Consider the following 24477-nt stretch of genomic DNA (forward strand, 5'->3'; position numbering starts at 1 on the left):
CAGGAAATTTGGTCAAAACTGATGACAAGATGAATGCAGTATGTTATTAAAAAATACTGGAGGAACTTTTGCATTCATCAGCCAGGAAGCTGCGCATGGGACGTACTTGGAAATTCCAGCATGACAATGATCCAAAACACAAGGCCAAGTCGACCTGTCATTGGCTACAGCAGAATAAAGTGAAGGTTCTGGAGTTGCCATCTCAGTCTCCTGACCTCAATATCATTGAGCCACAGTGGGGAGATCTCAAACGTGCAGTTCATGCAAGACAGCCCAAGAATTTACAGGAACTGGAGGCTTTTTGCCAAGAGGAATGGGCAGCTTTACCATCTGAGAAGATAAAGAGCCTCATCCATAAATACCACAAAAGACTTCAAGCTGTCATTGATGTTAAAGGAGGCAATACACGGTATTAAGAACTGGGGTATGTAAACTTTTGATCAGGGTCATTTGGGTAGTTTCTGTTGCCATTATGATTTAAAAAGAGTAAACACAGTTGATTGATAATAAATGGCTTCAGCCAAACACTAACTGTGAGTGAAAGAAATGTTTTTGTGTTATCATTCATATTCTCTGAAAAATTGCCAAGAAATCATAAATTCTGCCAGGGTATAAAAACTTATGAGCACAACTGTACATGGCTGTACAGTTACGCTCAAAAGTTTGCATACCCTAGCAGAAATTGGGAAATTTTAGCATTAACATTAAAAATATGACTGATCATGCCAAAAAACTGTCTTTTATTTAAGGATAGCAATCACATGAAGCCATTTATTATCACATAGTTTTCTGGATCCTTTTTAAATCACAATGATAACAGGAACCACCCAAATGGCCCTGATAAAAGCTTTACATACCCTGGATTGTTTGGCCTTGGTACAAACACAGAAGGTGGAACACACAGGTTAAAACGGCAGTTAACCACTTAAGGACCGGGCCTTTTTTTCAAACTTGTTGTTACCATCTTCCCCTCACTCAGCTCCATACCACAGGTATGAGGAGAGGACGCGACCGCCACTGCCGAATTTTGGGAATAACAAGTGTATATGACGAAAAAAAGGTCTGGGGGATAGCTATGGGGAGACCTGGAAGGAGGCATAGGATCCAATAAGCTCTTTTCCTTAGCAGGGAATGAAAGTCAACTAAATAATTTGTTGCCAAATCGCTCTGGCAGAGGTTGGTTACTATGGAAAGAATGGTATTTCCAGGATACTGCAGAGCTAGTGACAGGCAAAGTTGTATTTCTAAAAACACTCTTCTACTGAGCAGGGGTGGGGTGGCAGTGATATTTCCAGGGACACTGTGGTGCTGAGCTGAAAATAGTAACAGGTAGTACTATTTGTGGGACACAGCCAGGAGCAACGTGCTGCTGAGCCAGGAATGAGTACACAGGGACATTTGCGGGGAAAATCTAATGAAGAAACTGAATGGTGATTTTTTTTTTTTTTTTCCTATACACAATACAATTTTCTTAATCTGTAGTTATCTGTTCTGGGAACACCTTTACCAAAAAGAAAATGTGAAAGTTAAAATAAACCTGTTATGAGAGGATTACCACAGTGCTGTTATTTCTGACCTCCTTTTTAAAACCTAGCCGTCTGGCTTTCTACGTTTATGAGTATTTTCTATCCTGTTGATCGGTAACAATTTGAGAGGTAATGAAATACAAATATATGAATTTCTTTTTCAAGGGTTGTTCTGGGTCAGAATTTCAGCCAGGCAACTAGCATTTTCAGAAAAACCGCTCAGCAATAGCAGCCTCCATGTTTTTTGTATGAAAGGTTTTATGCAAGTACTTATTTAATAAGGTAAAGCGGATGCAAATTGTAGTAGCCCAAAGGAATCTTTTACAGATCTGACAGTACTACACCTGGTTGCTGGGGATTACTGTAATCAGCACATTATCATTCTGCACTTCCTATATACAGTGTTTATGTGTGTGTGTGTGTGTATATATATATATATATATATATATATATATATATATATATATATATATATATATATATATATATATACATATACAGTGGGGACGGAAAGTACTCAGACCCCCTTAAATTTTTCACTCTTTGTTATATTGCAGCCATTTGCTAAAATTATTTAAGTTAATTTTTTTTCCTCATTAATGTACACACAGCACCCCATATTGACAGAGAAACACACAATTGTTGACATTTTTGCAGATTTAATAAAAAAGAAAAACTGAAATATCACATGGTCCTAAGTATTCAGACCCTTTACTCAGTATTTAGTAGAAGCACCCTTTTGATCTAATACAGCCATGAGTCTTTTTGGGAAAGATGCAACAAGTTTTTCACACCTGGATTTGGGGATTCTCTGCCATTCCTCCTTGCAGATCCTCTCCAATTCTGTCAGGTTGGATGGTAAACATTGGTGGACAGCCATTTTTAGGTCTCTCCAGAGATGCCCAATTGGGTTTAAGTCAGGGCTCTGGCTGGGCCATTCAAGAACAGTCATGGAGTTGTTGTGAAGCCACTCCTTCATTATTTTAGCTGTGTGCTTAGGGTCATTGTCTTGTTGTAAGGTAAACCTTCGGCCCAATCTGAGGTCCTGAGCACTCTGGAGAAGGTTTTCATTCAGGATATCCCTGTACTTGGCTGCATTCGTCTTTCCCTCGATTGCAACCAGTCATCCTGTCCCTGCAGCTGGAAAACACCCCCACAGCATGATGCTGCCACACCATGCTTCACTGTTGGGACTGTATTGGACAGGCGATGAGCAGTGTCTGGTTTTCTCCACACATACTGCTTAGAATTAAGGCTAAAAAGTTCTATATTGGTCTCGTCAGACCAGAGAATCTTATTTCTCACCACCTTGGAGTCCTTCAGGTGTTTTTTAGCAAACTCCATGCTGGCTTTCATGTGTCTTGCACTGAGGAGAGGCTTCCGTCAGGCCACTCTGCCATAAAGCCCCAACTGGTGGAGGGCTGCAGTGAAGGTTGATTTCTACAACTTTCTCCCATCTCCCGACTGCATCTCTGGAGCTCAGCCACAGCGATCTTTGAGTTCTTCTTTACCTCTCTCACCAAGGCTCTTCTCCCCCGATAGCTCAGTTTGGCTGGACGGCCAGCTCTAGGAAGGGTTCTGGTCGTCCCAAACGTCTTCCTTTTAAGGATTATGGAGGCCACTGTGCTCTTAGGAACATTAAGTGCAGTAGAATTTATTTTTTTTGTAACCTTGGCCAGATCTGTGCCTTGCCACAATTCTGTCTCTGAGCTCTTCAGGCAGTTCTTTTGACCTCCTGATTCTCATTTGCTGTGACATGCACTGTGAGCTGTAAGGTCTTATATAGACAGGTGTGTGGCTTTCCTAATCAAGTCCAATCAGTATAATCAAACACAGCTGGACTCAAATGAAGGTGTAGAACCATCTCAAGGATGATCAGAAGAAATGGACAGCACCTGAGTTAAATATATGAGTGTCACAGCAAAGGGTCTGAATACTTAGGACCATGTGACATTTCAGTTTTTCTTTTTTAATAAATCTGCAAAAATGTCAACAATTCTGTGTTTTTCTGTCAATATGGGGTGCTGTGTGTACATTAATGAGGAAAAGAAATGAACTTAAATGATTTTAGCAAATGGCTGCAATATAACAAAGAGTGAAAAATTTAAGGAGGTCTGAATACTTTCCGTCCCCACTGTATATATATATGTGTGTGTGTGTATATATAATGTGTGTGTGTGTGTATGTCTGTGTGTGTGTGTATATGTATGTATATATATATATATATATATATATATATATATATATACGCATATGACTTTCAGCATGGCTACCATGCATTGTGTATACATTTTTACATATTTGTTGTATGGTTGTATGTATTTTTATTTATTGCTGTTATGGTGCTTGTACTGCTTGTCACCCATGAACCTGGCACTGAAGGTTTGACTAATTTCCACGTTCACGTTAGATTTGATAGTGAAACTTCCTTACTGTTGTCATGTAGTCTTCAAGAAATCTTTCCAAAATTGGAAACTTAGCAGAAACTCAAACATTGCTATCATTCATGGGTGTCCACAATGTTCTGTTTGCAATAGGGGCAGTCACTGTACCCAGCCTACATCATGTCCCTGCACAGGTGTAACATAACAGGCGTGTACCACTAATGTTTTTCACATCCATCTCTCAGACCAACAGGTAATTGGCATTCAGCAAAGTCTTCAAATGCATTCAAGAAGGCATGTCACAACTACATACAGAAACAGAAGGTAAATATTATGCGTTGCCAGTTGTGACAACTGTTGTTAGAATCCAGTTGTTATGTTTCTAATGAAGTATATTAATTTTGTGATGACAAGTGAAGGAGTCTTGAAATTATATACCTATGGTTATGAAGTGGGTACATGTCCAAATAATAAATGTGAAAATAAAACATTTGACCCAACATACAAATATTCAGTCTTTCAAGTCAGGTGTTATATTAGAAAAGACACAGTTGTGGGCAGGCCCATTCAGTCTGCACATGGGGGTGCCTTTAGATGTGCATGCGCTCACCAATGCCTGGGACCTGGCGGTAAACCGCGTCCATGTAAAAGTCAAACATAATGGCGGTACTCCAGATTAGAGATGAGCCATACACTGTCTGCAAGAGTTTATTTACACAGACTCCTTCTGAAAAAGTTCTGTCCCATGTTACTACACACTTTCCTCGATGTATGTTGCATTTAAGAGGCACACTGCTGAGCCCATGCCCTCTTCACCAGTCAAACGTACCTCTGCCACCTCACTCCCAGTGACAGAATGGGGTCACACCTAGCGTGGACCTCATGCGTGCACTCACTCAACTCTCTTGATCTCCCGTACCATGCGGCCAAGCTATTGGGCTCCTTATGTGTGTTCGGTCCCGATACCTTCAGGGAACCGACTGCTGCTATCACACACTTTGATGTGTTGAACAGACTCTGCTGTGGAACTCATTCACAGGAGGACATTGACAGTGCCAGGTGGGTGCTGTGTTGCTTTAAGGACGCTTTGTGGTGCACCAGAAAGCGCCTCATCCACCAGCGGGAGAGGATGTCCATCGAGGACTGTCGCAGACTGGTTCACAGTCTGCTCAGAGACTATCACTTGATGGACTTCAAGGAGGAAGAGGAGGTCTGAAGATTTCCCCTTCCTCCCCCCTTTCCCCCGTGTATCCTTTGGCAGTTCAATAAAGCTTTGGGCCTGTAAACTCTTTTCTCCCTCCCCTACCCCACCTCCTCCATCCCAACCCCCCCCCCCCCATCACACCGTTGCCCATTTGAATGCTATCTGACAGTATATGACTTTTTGCTTTCAGGGTAATGCGGCGTCATGCATGATGTGATGTTTCGGGGTATTATTACTCTGCACAACACATCAGGCATCATACCGCAGGATGAATGTAATTTATTTATATGTTTGGAAATGTATTGTTATGTAGTGTATTTATGCGCTGCGTCGCAGTACAGAGTGGAATGTACCCTGTTGAAGTATTTGCTTTTTTGTATATTTTCTTGCAAAATAAAGTATACATTTCAATAAAAAATGGGGCTCCTTATGTGTGTTCGGTCCCGATACCTTCAGGGAACTGACCGCTGGGGAGGAGGCCAGATCATCACCCCTCGCGCTACCAGAGGACCCTCCTCCATGCCAGGTACCACAGTTCATGACCAGCTGCTTTGCTCCTTGCACTAGTTCTTGCTTACCCATAGCAACTACATGCTTCTTCCACTTGTCTTGCCGAGGTATCCCTTTTTGTAGTGATTTTATGTCATACTCCATATATCCACATATGCTTCACTGACCCTGTTCTTTCATATGCCAGAGACCATTATGCACCACTTTAAATTATTTCAGACCAGGCTTAGAACGATTTGGCAATTTTTGCTGTCATTTCTCACAGCAGAACAGAGAAAGAGCAGTCAAACTCCAGACCCTAAACTAACGGAGCTGGCTGCCCAGGAAATCCAGAAGGGCCTCTGAACGGGGCCTTCTCCCTATTTATGTATCACACAGTGTGGAAGGCCAGCCCAAGACCAAAAGCCCAGGAATTGAAAATGAACTCTTCCCTAGCCTGGGTGAGCTGATTACTTTGCTAGGCAACCTGCCTACACATTCACTTTATCTTAGTGGTGTCATTAGGCGCCTTTCACACAGACAGCTATTCTGCTGCAGTTAAAAGCATGTTTTTTTTCCTGTGGGGTTCAAGACTCCAGGCACTGCGATCAGCTGCATTTGCACAGTGCGATTGGCTGCGGTCGCGTTTGGCTGCAGTTTGTCATTTCCATTGGGTGATGACCACGCCCCCTAAAACGTCACAGTCCCAGCATGCCCAGGGACTGTGACGGCATAAGGGGGCGGGGTCACCGCCTATATAAGTCAGAGCGGAGCGCCCAGAGTGCATTCCAGCCGGAGAGAGCGTCGTGTCAACATCAGAAGAAGAGAAGAGGGAAGAAGGCAGAAGGAAGAAGGCAGAAGGCAGCAGACCGGGCTCCTCCGCTATAGCAAAAAAGCGGCAAAAGAGCAGAAGATAGCGGAGGAGCCCGGCAGAAGACCCAGAGAGCGCGGAGAAGAACCGGAGAGACCCCCGAAGTCGGAAGAAGACCCCTAAAGTCGGAAAAGGACCCCCGAAGTCGGAAGAGGACCCCCGAAGCTGGAAGAAGACCCCCGGAGCTGTCTAATAAATTACTTTAAAAATCTGTGTAGTGTTTTTTTATTGACACTTTTTCCCTAGGTGAATGGGTAGGAGTACCATGTACCCCATACTCATTCACATAGGGTGGGGAGCCGGGATCTGGGGGCCCCCTTATTAAAGGGGGCTCCCGGATTCCGATAAGCCCTCCGCCCGCAGACCCCGACAACCAATGGCCAGGGTTGTCGGGAAGAGGCCCTTGTCCTCATTAACATAGGAACAAGGTGCTTTGGGGTGGGGGGGCCGCAGGGCGCCCCCTCCCCCAAACCACCCACCCCCCCATGTTGAGGGCATGCGGCCTGGTATGGCTCAGGAGGGGGCGCTGGCCCGTCCCCACCCCCTTTCCTGACCGACCGGGCTGCGTGCTTGGATAAGGGTCTGGTATGTATTTTGGGGGGACCCCACACCGTTTTTTCAGCGTAGGGGTTCCTCTTAAAATCCATACCAGACCGAAGGGCCTGGTATGCCCCTGAGGGAGAACCCACGCCATTTTTTTATTTAAAATTTGGCGTGGAGTTCCCCCTCAAGATTCATACCAAACAGTGCTGGGCATTGGCGGGGATCCGAGTCGGATGCCCGTGTTTGTCGCTCATTGGGAAAGGAAAAATCATTTTTCCTTTCCCGATGAGTAGCTCAGCGCTGTTATCCGCAGCTGACACAGTGCACTGCGATTACCTGCGGTTATGTGCGGATAGCTGTGCTAAATTGCTCCTGGACGCAGTCAATTCTATTTTTTCTATCCGCACAGAACTGCATGTATCTAATTCGCAGCTAAACACAGTGTGTGAATGGGACCATAGGAAAGCATTGCGTGCTTTTAGCTGCGGTAGAAAATTAGAAAATCCGCAGCTAAAAGCACCAATCTATCCGTCCGTGTGAAAGGAGCCTAAGAGCAGCCTTTCTTGACCTTTTAACACCAGAGGAAACCTTGAAAATATTTTCAGGTCACAGGGAACCCCTACTAAACATTCAATGGGGGTCAGTGGGAAAATGCTCCTTACACTGGTGGCTAGTGGGAAGAATGCACACTTACACCGATGGACAGAAATACAAACCGCTAAAAAGGTCATTGGTGTTATGTAGCTGGCAAGCGGTGTTGGTCCTGGAACAAATGTAAGTACCATAGGGGTCAATTATCCCCTGCTAAAGGAACCCCTAACCAATTCTGGAGAAACCCCACAGTTCCACAGAACCCATACTGAGATCACATTTGGGATTACTTAGTAAGACAGTGCAAAACAGGGGAGAACTGGACTAAGAGGCAGGAGACATTTGCTCCCCAGACCAGTACTTATAATGTATGCTTGGCAAGTGGCCTTAAGCAGAGATCTTTCACCCTTTAGATGTCAATTATAAATGACCCTCAGTCAGTCAGTGACACATGGTGGCCACGATACACCTACCTGCTCCCTATTCAGACCTGTAAGGAAAGTCTTCCAGCACTACTTTGAAATGTCATGTGTCTGAATGCCAAGAGATGCCAAAAAAGCTGATTCTGAAGGATGTGAAAAGATGGGTGCCACAATAAAGCCTCGTACACACGATTGGATTTTCCGCATACAAAACCTCGAACTTTTGTCCGAAGGTGTGTGCCTGTATTTTGTCTTGCATACAAACGGCAAGGAATTGTCAGCCAAAAAACATGAACGTAGTGACATACTACGTGTTTTTTCAGCGCTTTAACGCCACCCTTTGGGCTTCTTCGGCTAATTTCATGTTAGTAGAAGTTTGATTCGTGCTTTTCAATTCGCTCTTTTCATTTCGTGCTTTTCAGTTCGTTTCTGAGCGGCCGTTCATCAACCAGACATGTTGCGTAATTGGAGGACATAACGTGTTATTTATTATTGGCCTTGGAGTTATTGCTTTGACCCAAGTCCAGTCCAGGAACAGGAGGAGTTCTTGAACCAGAAATTGGTTGCTTTATTAATCGTGACCATTTATGCCATATGCCTTTGTTGCGGGAGCTCCAGGAGAATAATCCAGATGATTTTCGGAACTCTCTCTGGATGACGGACCCCTGCTTTCACCAACTCTTGGCATTGTTGATCCCCTATATTAAGAAGCAGGACACATGCATGAGGCTTTTATTTTATTTTTTGGTTGAATAATGATTTGATTTGTTATATTTTCTATATTTTTGGATGCATAGAATGCACTTTTTGGTTAAGTTAGCATGTCTAATTTTATTTGTTTTCTTTTTTTAATGCACAATAAAAAAATTGTGTAGAATAATACTTGGCTATGTGTTTTACTTCAAATGACAGTTTGGGAGTAGGCAGTTACATTTAAAAAAATACAATGTAAAATTGACAAGGGACACCAACATAGTTGTATCTTTGATCTTAAAAACTACAGGATAATGGTGTTGTGGTAACTTGCCCAAAAAAAAAAAAAAAATATTAATATTATTCTTGATATCACTAGGAAAAAAAAAGCCTCTGAAAATTAATTTGCAATAACTCCATCAGTATCACCAGCAAAGCAGCTTCATTATTATCCCATTAAAGAAGACGAGAATGTGCGCTGCATTTCTAGATTTCATAATTTGCCACGTCACAAATGTTAATTCTCCATTACGAACGCTAGTTTACAAGACCAATCGCTTCTGGCTCGTCCTTGCCTCCGAGCATGCATGTTTGTACTTTGGACTTTTGTCCGACGGACTTGTGCACTCACGCTCGGAAAATTCGACAACAGACATTTGTCCATGGAAAATTTTAAAACCTGCCATCCAACATTTGTCCGCGGAAAATCCAATTGTCCGATGGAGCATACAAACGGTCAGATTTTCCGCCAACAGCCTGTCATCACACATTTCCCGTCGGAAAATCCGATCATGTGTACGCGACTTAAACCATGAACTTTAGGAAAAGTCCCCTTTCGCCATGGTCATTAATCAACAAAGCACTATGACACACTTGATATTTGTCCCTATCATTAAAGAGCTATGTGATTATGCTTGCCTCCCAGGCTAAAATGCACGTCTGCTCCAACAACTAATCTCTCCTTTTCCACATAAAGTCCTGCAAAGCTAATAGATACCATGGATTGCTGACAGATATCAAACTTATTTTAAAAGCAGTGACAAACAGGTTCTATAGCCAAGTTTGATCCTTGTTCTGATATTATACGTTTACAGCACATACTATACTTGTACTGTATGTACTAATAATGATGCATGTATAGATTCTTTGTGGCAAATCCCATTAATATGTTATAATTTCTGGCTGTTAAGCTACAGTTTACAGCTTTAGCAACAAGTCATGTTACAAGTAAGCTTTAAGTTGCTTGAACTATCAGTAAGTTTTCAGAATCTTTCAGTAATTTTGGCTACATATTGAAGACACCTTCCCGAGAAGTGGTATTTGAGGAATCTGAAACATGAACTAGGTCTGTTTTTCATCATAATATTTACCACAGTGGAATATTTAGCCAAAGAATTTGTTTCTGGCACTAGCAGTTTTTTACAATGTCCTCTATTATGAGACCACAGGCTCCAATATACCGAGCAATTTCTAACAGAATATGTGGGGAGACTGAATAACAAAGGGGAAATAAAGGTTATTGGTTGCACAGGCTTTGGTTAAATAGCAAATTCAGATATGTTGAATTCATAGTAGACCTACATTTTCCAATTGGTTTTTAGTATTTGAGGTTCAAATAAGGGAAAACCCGCCCATTTGTCAGAAAATTGTGCAGATTCTTATAGGATTCTTATAAGCTTTTCATTGTTGAGACTTTTCAGGTGACAGGGGAACAACCCCCATGGAAAAGGTGCTTTAGTTCAAAGGCAGTGAGATGCCACTTTCTCTGCCAAGCAAGGTGTTGTTCGCCAACATTTGACTGAAGCAGATTTGACATATCTTAGATAATACATTTCCAAATATAATCAAAATTTGGTTCTTATGCCCCGTACACACGGTCAGATTTTCTGACGGAAAATGTTCGATGGGAGCTTGTTGTCAGAAATTCCGACTGTGTGTAGGCTCCATCGGACATTTTCCATCTGAATTTCCGTCACACAAAATTTGAGATCTGGATCTGACATTTTCCGACAACAAAATCCGTTGTCGTAAATTCCGATTGTGTGTAAACAATTCCACACATGCTCGAAATCAAGAAGAAGAGCCGAACTGGCTATTGAACTTAATTTTTCTCGGCTCGTTGAACGTCTTGTACGTAACCGCGTTCTTGACGTTCGGAATTTCCGACAAGATTTTTGTGACCGTGTGTATGCAAGACAAGTTTGAGCCAATATCCGTAGGAAAAAATCCCTGGATTTTGTTGTCGGAATGTCCGATCATGTGTACAGGGCATAAGAGTGTTAGCTGGCAATAAATTTGATTGGCACATAAAAATATACATAACAGCTTGCTTTACGCTAACAGCTAAAAGGCCCAAAGGAGAGATCCACAAAGAGGCTAGCTAACATAAGTAAAAAATGCCATGGCGAGTAATATACAAGTATTTATTCACAATTTACTCATGCTATAGGATCATTATTGCCAGTTTCCTGAATTAGACCTGGAAATTATTGTTCAATATACAGATGGAACATTTCATTTTCTTTCCATTTACTCATCTACAACTGTTTGCACTATGTAATACAAGCTGACAGATTCCGAACTGTAGAAATGATGCAACTGGCCCACTTGAACGTAACATTTGTTTTTAAAAGGAAGTTTAGCAATTTGTTTCAGTCTGAAGACTGTGATTTCATCAACTGGACAACAGTACATTCACTATTTTGGGTGATGCACCTTTCTTGTGACTAGCTTGGTTTGATGCACTAATGAGAAATTAACTGACTAAAGAAAAAACAGGTCAATTTAAAGTGGAATGGTCAGCAAAATTAAAATTGACATATATGATGCAGTCTGGCATTGGAATTAATGCAGCAGTTTTTGTTTTTCTGAGTCTTCCCAGTAACATAGTTTTAATACCTGTTGACTCGGGCAGTAGATCAGTTATTTTTCCAGTCCCAAGCTGTCCAGCAAAAGTGGCAGCTACAGCAGGTTGGACAAATCATCTACATTAACGCTGACAAGGATGCTTACAATGGACAGCTTTTTATTCCTATGGTTTTAAACATTTTTTTTTCCAAAAGAGAAAGCAACCTGTTAGGACAAACCATTTAACTGTATGCTTTGGGACAAACATTTAAAGTGGTTGTAAACCCTTTACAACCACTTTAACCTACAGGTAAGCCTAGATTAAGGCTTACCTGTAGGTGCTTGAAATATCTCCCAGACCTACACGGTCTAGGAGATGTTTGCAAATCGCCATAGGGCGATTTCTTCTGCGCATGCGCTGGAGTTAGGGCATGCTGTGCCATTTCTAGCTCGGGTCATGCCGTTAAAGGTGGCTCCCGTGCGCATGCGTGGGAGTGACGTCACGCGCCATCACGCGACTCTGGCCAGTCACAGAGCTGGAGTTCGCGTCCCCGGAAGGAAGAGGGGTGAAGAATGGACGCTCGCTACTAGCATGGAAGACAGGGATATCGCGGGCTTCTCCTGCAGGTAACTGTCACATAATGGGCTACTATGCAATGCACAGTAGCCCATTATGCTTTACCTTTGCAGGGAAACAAAGAGGAAGTAACACCCATCAGGGTTTACTTCCTCTTTAAAGCTAAAGTTTAGTTTAAAAAAAGTTGTATACTGCACTACGTGCACAACTTACTGCTAATGAAGGGTGTCCTTCGTCATGCTAGCTGCAGATAAGTCTTTAGATGCCCTTCCTCCCCCTTACTCTATTTAAAAAAAAAAAAAAATCCTTTTAATGTTTTCACAGAATGCTAAATGTTCTATGAGTGGAGGAGTGTATCCTGTCATTCATCCATCCTTCCCTCAACTCATTCTGGGAAAACAATACAAGGAGTTTTCTTCTAAACTGCACAGAGGGAGGAATCTTTCCTGCTAGCTATTGTATTTTGACAGCCAGCACCACCGGCTGTCGAAATACTTGCAAGCACTGTTCAGCCAATAATATTAGCAGCTGCCAGGAGCACCCAATTTAGCCAAATTCAGCAGAAACTGAACACATTTAGAGCCATGTTTGACAGCCTCAAAGCTACACTGACAATGCTGCAATCATGTTAAAGTTGGGGGGTGGGGGATTGACTCAGGAAAACAAAAGATGGGGTGTTATCTAGTTACAGACTGCATCATATATGTCTTTTTTTCATCTTGTCTATAGCTATATAGACTATATAGCTTTCCTTTAAAAGAGAAGTATAACTAAAGCTTTTTTTCACCATACTTCTCCTATGGATCACAGAAGTGCAGTTCATTCTGCACTTCTGTGACCCATTTTCAGCCCACAGCAGGCTAAAGTCTGCTGTCGGCTGATGTTACTGCTGGTCCAGCCTCTGAAAAGATCCCGAACATATCATCGGGATCCACCCAGCAGCCTGGACCAGCACCTGGCTCAGCCTGTTAGATATTTGCCGAGAGCATGAGCCAGACCCTCCCGCCCCCTTCACAGCCCAGCACTCCAGCGAGCTGGAGAGGAGAGCAGAGAGCCACTGACTGACAGTCATTGCTCTCTGCTCAGAGCGGAGGGGGAGAACTGAGCGATTAGGGGTGTTCGATTGCTCAGTTTTCATTGCAAAACCAGCAGGGGACAGATGCAGCATCGGATCGATCCTGCATCCACCTAGGTGAGTATTCTTTTTTTTTTTTTTACAAAGTCCATACTTCTCTTTTAAATATTTGAAAGTAAAAAAAATTGAACATGTGTAACAACATCAGCATTGTAAGCATTTTAAATTTTAGATATCATTTTTATTATACTTTAGTCAGTATAATTTTCTGACTTCATGTCCATACAAAGGATTAATTCCAAATATAAAGATTGACTTATAAGTGGTATCATATTAATAATATTATTTTTATTTTTTTTATTATTTAAAATACTTAAAATCACTTACATAAAACTTGTATACTACAGCAAGATTAACTGTTATGTGTTGCCTTTTTGAAGTCTGTATGTTGCAAAAAACTGTAGAAAGGTTGCTGAGTTTTTTGTTTTCGTTTCATTCAGTTCACAGATCCCCACATCCTCATAAGTAATGTTGATGCATGGATCTCTCTAGTTGAGACATTGGGCTCCATTCACAAAAGCAGGTCGCATGCAGTTATTAGGTGCTTTCCCGAATACCGCATGTGATCCTGAAAATGTCAGTTCACTATTGCTTTATGTGGTATTTACCGCATAAAGCAAAGATGTTTGGTAAATACCACATAAAACAGTAGTGAAAGTCAATTCACGAAAGGAAAATAATAAACATTTGGTATATAAGTAGTGGTCCCGGTATGTTATATTTAAGGAACTGTCAGCCACAAGCATCCTTACCAACCAGTAAACAACATGGTTGTTAGGAGTATGTGGCTGTTGGTGTCCTTAACACAGTGTTTCTCAACTCCAGCCCTCAAGGTGCCCCAACAGGTCATGTTTTCAGGATTTCCCTCAGATGAAACAGCTGTGGTAATTACTGAGGCAGTGAAACTGATCAAATCACCTGTGCAAAATAATGGAAAGCCTGAAAACATGACCTGTTGGGGCACCTTGAGGACTGGAGTTGAGAAACCCTGCCTTAACAACCAATGAATCATCAGCTGTCAATGGGGTTTCCCGCTGACAGCTGAATGTATAAAAAAAAATTGCTGGCAATAAAAAATAAAGAAAAAAAATGTCCCCCCCAGTGCATACCAGTGTCTGGGATGGATTTTGAGGGGAACCCCCATGCCAAAATGTTTTAAAAAATGGTGTGGATCTCCCCCAAAATCATCCGAGCATGCAGCCCAGGCAGACCAGGAAGGGGGGGGGGGCAAGTGAGATATACCAGGCCACATACCCCCAGATCCCGGCCCCCTATGTAAATGTGTATGGGGTACACAGTCCCCTACTCATTCACCAAAAAAAAGTGTAGTGTAAATAACCACAGGAGGCAATTTTGACAAGTACTTTATTAAAAAAAACTAAAATTAAATTTAAAAAAATTGTTGCTCAGCGTAGATCCATTGTCAATCACGATGGTCGCCAACCCACCCCCCTTGTGACATCACCACCTGGGCGCAAGCTCCATGGTGTTGATTTACTAAAGGAGCATATTTTAACTTTGCCTAGTGACCCTTTGTTTACTTTAAGCACCCATTTATGCAGACAGATTTACAAGTACGAATTTCATTTGAACATAAGTAGATGTTTAAAGTAAATACAGCTTTACTGAGCTTAGTAAAAAAGTAAATAACTCATATCTCATAGCAAATACATAATTCAAGGTAAAACTTGACTCTTCTCTACAGAACATATACTGTGGGACATTGTAGCATATCTAATTACTTTTTTGCTTTATTTTGTTTAGATTAGAGAATGTTCACAATCCCTCTCTGCTAAGTGAGGGAAATCCCCTTGTAGACAATTGTCACCTGAACCTGTGTGCAAGTCTTATTTTATTCATTTTTTTTGTTAAGGCTCGTTATGGGGGCTCATTGAAAATAAAATGATTGCTGTAAGCCAACACACATAAACGCACAAAAGTGAATATTTGTGAATGGGTAATGCTTCCTACATATAATAAAATAGACTTTAAATATTGTAAATCCGGACTGGATGCAGGAGAGAGTGTGTGAGAGAGTGAGAGTGTTGGACGCTTCCCCTCCGCTCCGTTCCTTACCTCTCCCTTGACTTTAAAGTGCCTGGAGCTCCGGGCGATGAGGAGGCTGGTGCGGGACTCGTTCGAAGGGCCACCTGCTTTTTCCCTTCCCTGGCTACTTTGGGGACTCTCGCTCTGTGCTTCGTACTGGACGTTTGTAGGGGGAGCTGTCTCCTTTTGTCTCGCTGTCTCCCCTGACTGGTTAGCGGCCGAAGCCAAAGCCGAGGCCGTGCTGAAGCCTTGCGGGGCACGGAGCCGTCCGTGATCCAGCGAGATTCTACTAGACTTGCGGTTTTGATCCTGAGTTGCTTGGCTGACACGAAGGGGGAGCGGGATACGGTGAGAGCACTGTGGGTAAGTGGGGAGACCCGCCAGGAGGTTCAAACCCTCCCTCCACCAATCTTCAATACCTGTCCTCAATAAACTTTTAATAAATTTCTGAATACAGTTGATATGTCAAAAAAACGAGTAGCAGAGGCACGGAGGAGCAGCCACCCCAGAAGGGGACCCTGATGACACATTCTGCTAAGGAGAAGGAGAGGGGGAACCAGGTGGCAATAGCTGCAGCAACCAAATTGGAGTGCTTCGCCCATACAACCTCCCTGTTGCCTGTTAAGGGGGCCCACCAACAGGTGACAGCACAAGCTAAAACCCAGGTGGGCTCCGCATTGGACAGAAAGAGCCAGGGCCAGGGCCATGTCCTTGGCCAGCTGTCTTCAAACCCTACCACGCCATCTAGCAGCAAAACCATGAGTACCAAAGGGACAGGGGGAGGAAAGACAGGAATTGTATCTGCAAAATCTACCGCAGTGGCAGGGGTGGCCATCGCTACTGGTCCCATATTGGAGGAGGTGGAACCCACATTAAGAGATGTGCTGTATGCCGTTAATGCCTGTAAGGACTCTATTATCAGTCTCGATAACCAGTTAAAAAGCATTAAGGAGGAATTACTCTTAATGAGTCAGGAACTGTATAAGACCACGGAAAGGACTACAGCCTTAGAAAAGAGACAGTCGAGGACAATTTATATCCACTAAGGCAAGAAGTTAAGGAGATGAGGGAACAAATGGTTATACAGGCAGCGAAACTCCATAAAATGGAAAACAGAAATCGTAGAAATAATGTGAGAGTGGTAGGCCTACTGGAATGGAGTGAGGGTCTTAATCCCGTCACATTTTTATAGGGGTGGCTCAGAGAAATTTTTGGGCCTACCACCTTTACACCACTCTTTGCGATTGAAAGGGTCCATCGACTCCCTTTTCAGGCCCGCCAGGCGACCAATTATTGCAGGCCACTACTTTTGAAACTTCTTAATTACAATGATAAAGTGATCCTACTTCAGAAGGCCAGAGAGATGGGGGACATTATGTATAATGGGGTTAGGGTATCACTGTACCCTGACTTCTCGCCAGAGCTTCAAAAGCGGAGAGCTGAATTTATACCAATTAAGCGAACTTTGCAGAAATATAAAATTGAATATGCTTTAGTTAGTTCACCAACTGAAGTGACGCAATTGCTGGAGGAACATAAGAAAGACCTGTAGAAGATGTCGAGCATGGAACTATATTTGATTATTTGGGAAGGAGGGGTGGGGGGGGGTGGATCGGTGGAGGGTTATTTTACTTATTTTTCTTTTTCAGGATCATTAGCGGGAGTTTTTCCGCCCTCCCCCCCCCCCCCCTTTTTTTTCTTTTTTTTTGTTTGTGCCGATTATTATTGAAAAATCACTGTAATATCACTGCAGTAAGACCACACTGAAATATCATTGCAATGTCACTATAATAAGTTTATATTGTAATATGATGGATTAATTTGTTCATTGGTTGAATGAATGTAAGCATGGGAACAAGGGAGCTAACGAGGCTCCCAAATTGGGTATGTTTTATACTAAAGTTGTTGATGACACTGGTTTTGAATATGAGGTGGGAATGGTGGGGGAGGAATGGTAAGGTTACAGGTGAAGACCCTATGGTAGGCCCATAAGGGCATGGGGGGGGATATGGGGGATATGGGAGAGAGGGCGGGGGTAGGGATAGGGGTAAGATATACACACCACAAATATTAATATTAATACGACAGAAAGCACAAATAGAGAGAAGGGTGAGATATGGAAGGAGGGAGGAATACACAGATTGGAGAAAATATTTGAGGTAGAGGGGAAAGTGTGAGATTGTCAGACCGATTATTTTCTCTATTCTTTTTCCCCTTGAGTGGGTTTTTTTTCTGCTGTTTCTTTTTGTTTTTTTTCTTTATTTTTTTATATCTTTCTATGCAAGGTAGGACATTTAGTATAACCTCTTGGGATGTCCGAGGTCTGGGGGACCTAATTAAGAGAGCTATGGTCCTGTCGGCATTGGAGGGGAGCGGGCCTGGACTACTCTGCCTGCAGGAGATGCATTTGACTGATGTTATGGCGGCACAACTCCGCAGCCAGGAGTTCCAATCCCAATACCATTCGGTTCACTCCTCCTATTTAAGGGGGGTGAGCATAATGGTTGGGAGAGGAGTAGCGTTTTCCTGCAGAGAGAGCTGTATTGATGAACAGGCCCGGTATATCTTTTTGTTTTGCTTGATTGAGAATAAACCATATGTGTTGGCAAATATATATATATATACCCCCCCCCCCCCCCCATTTAAGCTAGAGGTCCTACATAAACTGTTGGAGTTTGTGCTGGATAAAATGGGAACCCCAATAATAGAGGTGGGAGATTTTAATGAAGTTTTAGACAAGAGCCTAGACAGATTCCCACCAGTAAATAGGCCCAGTACAGTAGGAGAGGGCTGGCTATCTCGATTCTTGGGGGAGTTGTGGCTGAGTGACATATGATGCATGCGCCACCCGCAAGAAAGACAATACTCATGTTTTTCAAGTTCCTATCTTACTCTCTCTAGAATAGATATGGCTTTGGGCAATTGAGAGGTATTCTCATCGGTAAGCAGTATTGAGTATGGCCCAAGAGGAGTCTCGGACCACTCCCCACTGGTGCTGATGATAAATATAGGGGGCAAAGTCCATTTTAGAGAATGGAGAATTAGTCCCTGCTGGCTGGAATTGATAGGCAACCCTGGGGATGTGGTGTTTAGATTGAAGGAATTTGTGCAAATCAACGCTGGCACGGCGTCAGCTGGAGTGGTCTGGGACTCCTTGAAGGCCTACCTTAGAGGCCTCTTGATCCAACAGGTGGCAAGAACCAAGGGGAAATCTAGAGAGTGGGAGAGGGACATTAGGGACAAGAAGATGCTGGCAGAGAGACGATATGTTGAAGACCCAACTCCAGAAAGGCAAAGGGAATGGCTAGATAAGCAACAAGTCTATAAAATGGACACTACAAAGAGGATGAAGAATAGACGTATATTTCAGAGGCAGAACAACTTTGGAGAAGGGGAAAGAGCGGGTTGTATGTTGTTCCTCTTGATTAAATCAAATACTCCCCCTTCTTCTGTTCCGGCAATTAGGATACCAAATGAGGGTTATCCACTGATGCGATAGAGATAATGCATACATTCAGTGAATACTATAAACATGTGTATAAATCTAATCGGGGAGCTGAGACTGAAAGAATAGAAGCTTTCCTTCAGGGAATATTAACCTTGACCTTATCAGAGAAGGATAGAATAGATATAGAAGCACCAGTGACTCTTGAGGAGCTAAAACAAGCAGTGGCTGGGATGCCCAGCCAAAAATCACCAGGCCCAGTAGAAATATACAAACGATATGGTGAGGTACTACTCCCAGAATTGTTGAAAACATTAGGATGGACACTAGCTAATGGGAGACCCCCCATTTCAATGTCGGAAGCTGCCATCATCGTAATACCCAAGGAGGGGACAGATCAATTGGATGTCTCCTCTTATCACCCAATTTCACTACTATGTACTGATGTAAAAATCTTGGCTAAAGTGCTAGCAACCCGTCTAAATGGATGAATTCAAAAATTGATACACCCTGACCAGTCGGGTTTCATTCCCAACAGATCAACGAGCACCAACATCAGAAGAGCTTTTTTAAACATGCAGATTCCAACTGACATTGTAGGCTCTAGGGCCATATTGGCCTTGGACACTGCTAAGGCCTTTGATAGCCTAGAATGGAACTACTTATGGCGGGTGTTAGAGAGATTTGGGTTTGGTCCCTCCTTTATCAAGTGGGTAAAAATACTTTATAGCGAACCAAGAGCTTAAATAAAAATTAACAATGAATACTCAGAATTATTCCAGCTGGAGAGAGGGACGAGATAGGGCTGCCCTTTGTCCCCTCTATTGTTTGCTCTTGCAATGGAACCACTAGCAATTATGACTAGATCACAGTTAGATGTACATGGGTTCTGGCAGCAAATGGAGGAGGACAAGATAGCATTGTATGTAGATGATGTTTTGTTCTTTCTTGGAGATGTTGAAAACTTGTTAAGCACAGTGATACAAATGGTTGGTAAATTTGGGCGATTCTCCGGTCTGGTTATCAACTGGGAGAAATCAGCTTTGCTACCGGTTGACCCACTTGGTAACCAGATATTGCCTGGAGGTAGTTACTAAAATGAAATATCTTGGTGTCTGCATCGCGAGCGATATAAACCAGTATATTAATGATAACTTAGTCCCATTATTGCTTAAATTAAAGCAAAAGGGAAATATTTGGAGCCGACTCCCTCTACCTGTAGCAGGGCGTTGTAATTTAATAAAGATGATATGGCTACCGCAGATTCTATACTTGCTCCATAACTCTCCCATCTGGATAGGTTCAAGAGAATAGAATCCCTTTTTAAGGAACTAATTTGGAGGAAGGGTCAATCTAGGATTGGTTTACGAACCATGCAATTACCGACTAAAGAAGGGGGTATGGCGGTCCCGCACCTGAGATCATACTTCCTGGCATCCCAGTTACAACATTTAATGGGCTGTGGAGACCTGGGAGGGGGGAACCCTTGTAACAAAATGATGATAATAGGGGCCCCACATAGTATATTAGTGGAGGTGTTAGAGGCAGACTCATTTATTCATAGATGCCCAACGATAAAATTAGTCAGTAAAGTATGGCAGGTAACAAAGGCATTATTGGGATATAATGGGGTAACAGAATACACCCCCCTTATGGGACAACAAAAATTTGGCGGAAGTAAGTGGTATAGCGAGGCCCAGGGAATGGGAGAGGCAGGGTATTAACCGATTGGCTCAATTATATGAGGGCAATCTCATGAAGACATTTGAGGACCTAAGATGGGAATTTAATATATCAAATAAGGCATTTTATAAATACCTGCAGATTAGACACGCCATTCAAGCACAGTTTAGGTCACAAACCATTGAATGGAGTCAAATTACCACACTCCTAAAAATTATTAATCCAGCCGCAACTAAAGGATTAATATCTGAGTTGTATGCTAGATTGGGGGATAGAATAATAAGTGGAGTAGGACCATCCAGTAGTAAAGCGGGGTGGGAGAGAGACGTGGGGGCAATGACTTCGGAACAATGGGATAGGATCTTAGAATGAGGAGACTTGGTCTTGATCTCTCCCATTTGTTCCTAATTCATAGAGTCTATTATAACCCCAACATATGTTTAAATTTGGAAGGAGACAAAATGATGAGTGCCCCAGATGTAAGGCGTCAGGAGACCTGATCCATATGGTGTGGAAGTGTCCTAAGCTATTTAGATACTGGGCGGAGATAGTAGCTAGGATAGATAAAACTTTTGGTACCACACTAGAACCGGAGGTCAAAACTTGCCTATTAGGAAGCCTGGAAGAAGGTAGAGTCCCGACTGGCGCCACTGAAGTAGTGTTGAGATGCCTGTTTCAGGCAAGAAAATTAATAGCACAGAAATGGCAGGCACAGACTCCCCCGACAGTGGAGAGCTGGGTTGAGACCATTAATTCAATGGTTTGGAGCGAGAGGGTGACATGTATTAGGCAGGGTAATCATAGTAAGTTTGAAGAATTTGGAGGCCTTGGCTAGACGAGAGGGGGTGCCCCCTATAAGGGGATGGGGAGAGATTCTCTCTTGTTCCTTGTCACCCCTCATTCTTGCATTTCGCCCTTACGTGGCCTTGGATGACTCTTTTTTATTTTTCTCCTGCCCTGGGAGATGGTTTTCCCCTTACCCTTTGGCCATGTGACTAACAGAAATATATGCATAACTAATAATTGAGTGGTGTGTGGGAGGGTGGGTGGGTGTAGGCTGGGAGAGAAAGGGAAGATAAAGTAATAATAGTCATGTTTTTTGTACTATGAGATGTTATATGATATTTTATGACGCTGTATGTTCTCTTTTTGATATTTGAAAAATAATAAAAATAATATAATTTAAAATAAAAATATTGTAAATTAATGTATATTTAATTTTTGTACGGTATCTAAGAAAACAATTTGCACTGGCTGATACCAGAGATTGCCACTGGGCAGGTTCTGGAAGACAGCTGATGATGGATTAAACCAGGATTGGGGCTTTCCATATTTGTGAATGCCAACCTAAATCTATGTAAATGGCGTGGCCACTGGGGATTTATCATGCTGTGTGAGCGTGACCCTGTGATAAGGACTTTGGTACTAATAATATTTGTTCTCTTGTTAGGAACACTAGTAGTCCAAGATAGAGTCCATCTTGAAGAGCGGACCTCTGCTCCAGCTTTTACTATGCCACTGCTGGCTTTGCATCAACTTTTACTTTAAATACAAGATTCAAAATGTATGAGTGCAGGATGTAAATTGCAAATTCATTTCTCCATTACCAAACACCTTATTACAGTAGAATGTGATCATTTCCTACAAATTGCCTATGAATGATTATTTAGTGAGTCTCAGCAACTAAGGTTGTTACCTTTAGTTCCCATAGCAAAGAAATAATGACTGCGCACTTAGTCATGTTGTTCAATCATTGTTTAGGACCGATACCCCTTCAGGCTGCTCTCAGGGGCTCCTCTTATTGTTTTCGGTGCAGAAAATGTACTTGTTGAAAGATCAAATGTTCAATAAATTACACAATACAATTTTAAATATAATTTCTTTCTCCATAAAGTTTATTCCCCTATTAGGCCCTTTTACAAAATTATGAAATACATGTGATGATTGATTTACAGTGAATTTATAAAGTAGTTAGACCCCCTTCACTTTTTTAAATGTTGTTTTGTTGCAGCCTGATACTACAGTTGTATAAATTCATTCTTCTCTCATTAAAGTGGTTATAAACCCCAGTCATGAAATCTGAACAAAGCAAATATATCTGCAGTGTTTACTTGTCTTTCCAAAGCACTACGCGTCATTTCTTTCTGGTGCTCTGTTCCTCTGTTATGAGCATGTGTCCCTTCTGAGAAGTTTTACATGAGATAAATTTGTGATCAGGGAGGCATCTCAGCATAAAGCTTTTCTTCTCACAACACAGCTGTAGAGTGTGTAGAGAGGGGTGTAGAGAAGAGATGGCTGCAAATAAACAAGTAAAACTTATGTAGGAGGATTAGTTTCATCTCTGTGTGTCACCTGAGGCTATTCACTTCACTGGGTATAGAAGAGGGTTTACAACCACTTTAACCTACACTCAGTACCCATAATGGCAAAGTGAAAATAGAACTTTAGAAATGTCTGTGAATTTATTGACCACTTTAAGACCGAGCCTCTTTTTTAGATGTGGTGTTTCCAAGTTAAAAACTGTTTTTTGTTTTTTTTTGCTAGAAAATTACTTACATTATTACATTACATTATACATTTTTTTTCTAACATCCTAGAGAGAAAAATGGCGGTTGTTGCAATACTACGTATTTGCGCAGCGGTCCTACTTTTTTTTTTTAAATACACTTTTTTTCATTAAAAAATAAGACAACAGTAAAGTTAGCCCCAATTTTTTTTATATTGTGAAAGATAATGTTACACAGAGTAAATTGATACCCAACATGTCACGCTTTAAAATTGCGCCCGCTCGTGGAATGGCGACAAACTTTTACCCTTAAAAATCTCCATAGGCGACATTTAAAAAATTCTACTGGTTGCATGTTTTGCGTTACAGAGGAGGTCTAGGGCTAGAATTATTGCTCGTGCTCTACCGATCACGGTGATACCTGACATGTGTGGTTTGAACACCGTTTTCATATGCGGGCGCTACTCACGTATGCGTTCGCTTCTGCACGCGAGCTCGGCGGGATGGGGCGCATTTTAAAAAAAAATTTTTTTCTTATTTATTTTACCTTTTTTGTTTTATTTTTCACTGTTTTTTTTTTTTTTTAAAAAGTGTCACTTTTATTCCTATTACAAGGAATGTAAACATCCCTTGTAATAGAAAAAAAGCATGACAGGACCTCTTAAATATGAGATCTTGGGTCAAAAAGACCTCAGATTTCATATTTACACTACAATGCAATAAATAAATAATAATAATAAAAAAAATTGTCATTTAAAAAAATAAACAAAATAAAATGGCCCTTTAAAAGCTATGGGAGGAAGTGATGTTTTGTCGACGCTTGCGCCCTGCAGTGTCATGGAGATGGGTGGGGGCCATCTTCCCCCCACTCGTCTCCATGTCAGCCCAGAGGACAGACGTGATCGCCTCCGCCGCTGCAGACGGCTCCGGTAAACGGCAGAGGACACCGAATTGCGGCGGGAGGGGGGGCCCTCTCCCGCCTCTGATAAAAGTGATCTTGCGGCGAATCTGTCACAGAGACCACTTTTATCTTGTACCGGACCGCTGGCCGAACACGGGAATGCCAGGGTTATGGCAGCTAGCTGCTGCCATAACAACGATATCCGTCCCCAAAGTAGGGGCGTACATCGGCGTGAGCCGGTCCGGAAGTGGTTAAAAAGAAAAAAAACTGAAATACAGTAAAACATTGGATTGCGAGTAACTTGGTATGCAAGTGTTTTACAAGACAAGCATTTTTTTTTTATAAACGAGCAAGGTCTTGCAATGCAAGTAGGGTCATGTCCCATGTTAGTCAATGAGAGCTGTCTTAATTCGCACTTGTGAAGTTCTCTGACTTTAGAAAAAGGTTCCTGTACTACTTCAAGGCGACTTCTATTCGACTTGTGCCCATAGACTTTAACCACTTCAATACAGGGCATTTATACACCCTTCCTTCCCAGACCAATTTTTAGCTTTCAGCGCTCTCACACTTTGAATGACAATTACTCAGGCATGCAACACTGTACCCAAACAAAA

Source organism: Aquarana catesbeiana, linkage group LG01 (assembly GCF_042186555.1).
Source record: "Aquarana catesbeiana isolate 2022-GZ linkage group LG01, ASM4218655v1, whole genome shotgun sequence".
NCBI classification, from domain to species: Eukaryota; Metazoa; Chordata; class Amphibia; order Anura; family Ranidae; genus Aquarana; species Aquarana catesbeiana.